Consider the following 6,207-nt stretch of genomic DNA (forward strand, 5'->3'; position numbering starts at 1 on the left):
CCTACTTTAAAAAATTGTACTTGCATTGTTTCATCTCAGCTAACAACTTCGCTTAGGAAAGAATGGAAGGACAGTTACTCCTAACTGGACAGTGGAAGCCTTCCGTTTGGAGCGTGTCTCCTGAACATGACCACTAGATGGCGACAGTAGCACATCCATGCTGAGGCCTGTCTGGAAATGGTTACCCTGTCAGCAATCTCTAACACAAAATGTACTTCTTTTAAAAATCTAAATGTCCATATTGTTATTAGGTACACGCTGGGTCACAGAGAGGAGGGTGTTGAAGACTTTGCAATGTCTTTGCTGTATCTGTGTTAAGCGCTGGGTGTGTTTTTCATAGACAGCTCACTTTACAACTTAAAAAGTTTTATATACCGTTTCCTAAAAAAATTTACTATAAAGGTTTAATTCTCTGTGCACATCTCACTGCTTGTACGCACAACAGAAGACATTATATTTGTGCTCACTGTTTTTTTTTTTTTTTTTTATTCAGGTATCAGGCAGAATCCCTTTATGTCACTCCCTCTGTTTAAATAAAGGGGCTTTCTAAAGGAATCTGCCCAAATTTGGTTTTCCAACAATTACTCGGGCAAATGAACTTCGGATTCAGTTTGGATTCCCTTTAAACGGATTTGCCTGGGAGCCCAGAGCTGAAGTTTGGTTTCTGCACATTCTCCATCCCGATTCCCACGTGACACCCGGGAAAGCATGGACCTGCTATTTTGGTTGGGAAACAGCCTGGAGGAGCCGGCTCTGCAGGTCAGTTAACAGGAAATCCTCCGGCAAAGCGGAACGCGGGGGGCACTCACGCCGCCTGGTGCACGCGGGCGTCCCTCAGCAGAACCGGAGAGACTGGAGGGAGGGGGCGGGGGATGAACGTGATCCAAAGCAAACGCGGCCGTGCTCCTTTTCGGGGAGGCGGGGGGATCCACCACCGCAGACCTCCAGAGGACACGACCCCACGACCACTTCCTGATCAGAGCGCGGCCAGCCTCAAACATTTGCAAAAGGGCTTGTGGGTTAAAGTCGGATCTCACCGATGCCGATGCTGGAAATGCATGTAAACAACAACTTCGGAAATAAGATACCCTGCACTCTCACTTGATCCTGTTGCTAGAGCCCTTTGCAGAGCACACTCCGACCTCAAGGACACGGCGAGCTGATTTTAGGAGAAAAATGTACCTTGCCAAAACCTCACATTGTGGTAATTTATATTCTACTGCTCACCTTGAATTTTTTTTAATCTGATTTCAGGACATTTTTGTATTTGATGTCCCTTCGAATAGAATTGAAGATAATTTTTAAAAAGTACCTATCACTGCCAGAAGAGGGCTCTGTCCTCAAACCTAAAACTCACATACTCCGCGGTCAGTCAGTACCTTGCTATCCTGAGTTAACACGGTAGTGTGACCTGCTTTCATCATCGCATTGCAATTTTTTTTAAAGATTGTATTTAATTATTTTTAGAGAAAGGGAGGGAGAGAGAGAGGGAGAGAAACATCAGTGTGTGGTTGCTTCTCAGGCACCCCCAACTGAGGGCCTGGCCAGCAACCCAGGCATATGCCCTGACTGGGAATCGAACCTGCGACCCCTTGGTTCACTCCATCCAAAGCTCCAGCACTCCATCCATTGAGCCACCCCATCAGGGCACACTGTAACCTCTAACAGAACTGAACCTTACCTTTGAAAGGAACCACTGCTTGGCAGGATGCCATCAGGCCTGTTACTGTTACTCACACAAGTTAAGGACAATGCTGTACAGCGTGGCAGTGTTCCCCACTTACAACTCCAGTGCTTCATCCCTGCCTTCACCCTACTGGAATGTGTGCTTCTTTCATCAGTTTGCATATGCCACAGAATTCTCTATTTTAGAATCTATCACTTTATGAGGACAGCTATTTTTCTAAGTTAACTGGAAAATAGACAGGTGAGGGACTGAAAAAGGCAAAAAATAGTGCAAACAATCATGAGTACTTCTTTTAGTCCCTTAGGCTTATTCCAGAAAACAAGACGAGAACAAGTCTCCACGAGGGAAAGGTGGTGAGCACGGGCCTGGGCTTTCCTCTGCTGGACGGGCACCCAGGCCACCTGGCTCCCGGGCCGGCTGTGCTTCCTTCCGGTAGGTCGGTCACTTCACGTGTTAACACTTGGTCCTTACCTTCCTCCACCGCATACATCCAATCATGATGGCACCTCAGTCTTTGTCCCTGCAACCTTTTTTTTCCCAAGATACTCAGTACAGTACTTTGTGGGGTTTTTTTAAATTTTTGGCTCACCTATTTGTTTATTCCTTTATTTGCATCTCTCCTCAATAGGCTGTAAATGATAAGAGCACGCAGACCTTGCTTGTGTCAACTTCCACCCCACTCCCGGTGTCCGGAACACGTATGCCCAAACATGTGTTACATGAAGAAGTCAGTCAGGCGATGGCAGGTAGTGAACCCTGAGGAGTTTCATACCAAGTTGTTTCTGTCCTGTTAATTTTTTATTTGTCTTTCACAAATGGCAAATAGTATAGATTTTAAAATGTGTGCTAGTGACAAAGTTGCCTTAAAAAATAAAGGTATGAAGTCAAAACTCAGTAATGGGAAGAAAACTCCGAGGCATGTAAAGGTGTAGGCGTTAGAAGTGAAAGGCGATAATGTGAGAGTGGCCGTGAGCCAGGGCAGTCTGGGAAACCTGCTCCTGGAGAACAGGCCTGCGAGGAGGCCGGGAGGAAGAGTGAGGATGAAGGCCGGGGGAGGTCAAAAAAGGAAGGTCTTGATTTTCCAGCGGGGCTGAGGCCAGCAGAGACAAGAGCGAGGTGTGACTCAGTACCACAGGGCAGTACTCAAAGGTTTAAACTCCTGCTCCAAGTTCATGGTGACGGACCCCGGGGGGCGGAGGGCTGCGACATCAAACCATTCATTGGATTTAACCCTGTAGCATTGAGAGGCATTGGCAGGTTCTGATTTGTTTCTAAGCTCCAAACCACAAAACCTGGACCTGACAGTTAAGGGCATGATTCCAAATGCCAAGCGTTTGTGAAAGAAATTCGGAGAGAATCCTTTGGCCCAGAGGCCGCAGAGGCGAGAAGGAGCCCTGCTCCCTTCCGTGCCTGGGGGCAGAGATTTCCCACGCCCCAGGAGCAAGGTGGCGGGGGCATGGCCAGCCCTGCTGTGCCGGACCTTCAAAGGCAACAATGCCTAGGGTAGTCTCCTGAAAAAACAAAATCTGTGCCACACAGCAATGGAAATTTGCAACTCCAGTATATAAAACGTTATCGTCTTTCTGCAGGGAGCGTTATGGGACTCACACAGCAAGGCTCTAGGGTTTGGTTTTGCTTTTTAAAAGACAAGGGGTTGGTTGGTTAAGTTTAGAAAACTTAAACATGAGTAAATAAAATGTGTAACTTAGAATGCAAGAGGTTGGAGAAGAATACAATAAACACTACTCGATCCTTCCTGTGTGTGGCAATGCTTGCTCTCGTTTCATCATAAAATCTGCCCACGTAAATTATCTTCCAGGCCTGAGAACAGTCTCCACTTTGAAATAATACATGAAAATATACAGAAGGGAGGAGAGCATACAGGGCAGCATCACAGATTTTATTTAATTCGATCTTATGTCGAAGCGGTTCTCTTTTCCATGACTTGTTTGGTGTAATGGAAACATACAGCCGGTCAACAGCATGAGCCAGGCGACCTTCCCCGGCAGCTGAGCTGAGGGATCCTGACAACACAGGGGTGCTTCTGACCTTGGACTCCACGGGACATGTGACCCTGACTTACACACAGTGAGGGGACCTAAACTCCCTTCGGGCTCTCCAGCCGAAATCATGATTACTCTCAGGTTCTCTACGCAAGTATGGCTTGGGCTGTCGTCGTGGGCTAAAGTGTGTCCCCCCCAACCCTGAAATCACGTGTTAAGGTCCTCACCCCCAGGACCGCACAACGTGACTATATGTGGAGATAGTCTTTAAAGTTAAAAAGGATACCACCCAGGTGGGTTCCAGCACAGCTTGACTGGTGTCCTTATGTATAATTAGAACAGGGCAATAGACGCCAGGGACTCATGTGACACAGGGGAGACCATGAACAAACACAGCAAGAAGGCAGCCACCCGCAGTCCGAGGAGAGAGGCCTCATAGGAACCGAACCTGCTGACACCTGGATCCTAGACTTCTTGTCTCCAGATCTGTGAGATGATAAGTTTCTGTTGTTCAAACCACTCCCTCGGTGGTGTTCTGTTATGGCAGCCTCAGCGAACAAATAAAATTCTTTCGGATTTTGTGCCATACCTATGAAGTAAAATGATGCTAATCTCGGTTTTCAGGCATGGAACAATTTTTGTCATTCATTCATTGACTCACTCATTCATTCATTCATTTAATATTGGTTTCAGGTGTACAGCATAGTGGTTGGACAATCATATACTTTACATAGCTTTCCCATTGATATTTCAATACCCACATGGAGCCATACATGGCTATCACAATGTTACTGACTATATTTCCTGTGCTTTACTTACTTCCCCGTGACTGTTCTGTAACTACCGATTCGTGCTTCTCAGTTCCTTCACCTCTTCCACCCAGGGCCCAACCCCCATCCCTCTGGAAACCACCAGTCCATTCTCTGCATCTATGAGCTGCTTCTGTTTTGTTTGTTTGCTTATTTTGTTCTTTGGATTCCACATGGAGTGAGATCATATGACATTTGTCTTTCTCTGACTGGCTTATTTCACTGAGCATAATACCCTCTAGGCCCATGAGCATGGGACGATTTTAAAATAAAGAGGCCACTTAAAATAATTGAAGTAAGTGAAAATTCAGATACGCTTTAAATACTTTCCCCATTTGAATCGTTCCAGGCTGTCTGGATGCCATTTGCATGTATACATTCTATACAACGTCTTTTTCTGTTCCTTTCTGAATGCTCCCCTTAAAACAGATTTATGAAGATACACACGCATACACCACACAATCCCTGGTGAATTTAGTAACTGCAACACACTTTTTTTTTAAAGAAAATTACACGCCAATGAACATGGAGATCTCTGTGGCTTAGTTTTCATGGAGAATAACAATAAAATCTTTTAAAGCAATTTGTATTCTTTCCTCCCGTTTCCCAGAGGATGTGAAGAGACTAGGTCCATACTACCTGTAACACAGACCACACCCACTTTTCTTTCGTTCCCATTGTCTGTTGCACAGGCTCTCTGAGGCTTTTCATTCTGCCCAAACCAGGTAAACCACGTGCCCGGGGAATGCACTCATAACGATAATGGACCATTTTGAAAGGCCCCCTCCCAATTTTATGAAAGAAAATAGCCACCTCTAAGCAATGGATTACGTGTATGCTACGCTTATTTTTAAAATAATACATCTGTATACTATTAATGATGATGGGTTGTGAATTTTATTTTTATGTCTGAATAATAAACATCAACAGTGTGAATTGATTAATGTATTTAGCAATGATACAGTTTTGTGGTTTGCAAGGGTCGAGATTGTATATTATGGAAAAGCCCGAAGTTGGTGGGCATGCTGCCCTTCAGGTGATTGGGTGAGCTACTGTACAATGAGAGGCACACTAAAAGAAATTTTTAAATCAATACTTGATGCCCACCAGGCTCCTTTATATTTAACACTTTTGACATTAGCAAAGCCCGCACATACTCTGAGCGAGGGGCTCCACCTTCATTTGGCGTTAATGTGTTGTGGGGTTTCCCACCACCGCGGGTCACGGAGACCGTTCAGCCCTCTCACCCTCTACGCAGCCTCACTGACCCGCTCCACCCAGATGGGTATCACTGCCCCGTCTTCGCCTGCCTGCCCCTCTCACTGTCTCAAAAAGATGTGTTATTTCTACTTAGTCCATTTGTGTTTCTTATGCAATATTTATGTCCTATGGTTTGATATTTCTTATAATGCAGTCTTAGTTGTGGTTTTTTTGATAGAGCTTTCTACATTTGAATGTTCACAACTTTTATTTTTCTTTGCAACACTATCAGGGTTTCATTATTGTATTTGGCTTTCACGTCATTTAATTTTTATTGGATTATTGTGTTAGTACTAAAATTATTTATCCCAGGAACAATGAATTTTTTTTTACCTAGCATTCAAATGTTATAACAAAAGAAATATATAATATTAATCCAAGATATATATTGATTTCTGATTCTGAGAGAGGGAGCTGAGACCGAACAAATGAGCTAACAGCAAATAGT

General features: G+C 44.7%; 1 protein-coding gene across 2 annotated transcripts in view; it reads right to left on the minus strand.

Moving 5' to 3' along the window:
- The window catches only part of KCNIP4 (potassium voltage-gated channel interacting protein 4), a 927,129-nt gene that overhangs the window by 809,061 nt on the left and 111,861 nt on the right, over nt 1–6,207 (minus strand). The window lies entirely within an intron of this gene.

This window comes from Phyllostomus discolor, chromosome 1, assembly GCF_004126475.2.
Source record: "Phyllostomus discolor isolate MPI-MPIP mPhyDis1 chromosome 1, mPhyDis1.pri.v3, whole genome shotgun sequence".
NCBI lineage: Eukaryota > Metazoa > Chordata > Mammalia > Chiroptera > Phyllostomidae > Phyllostomus > Phyllostomus discolor.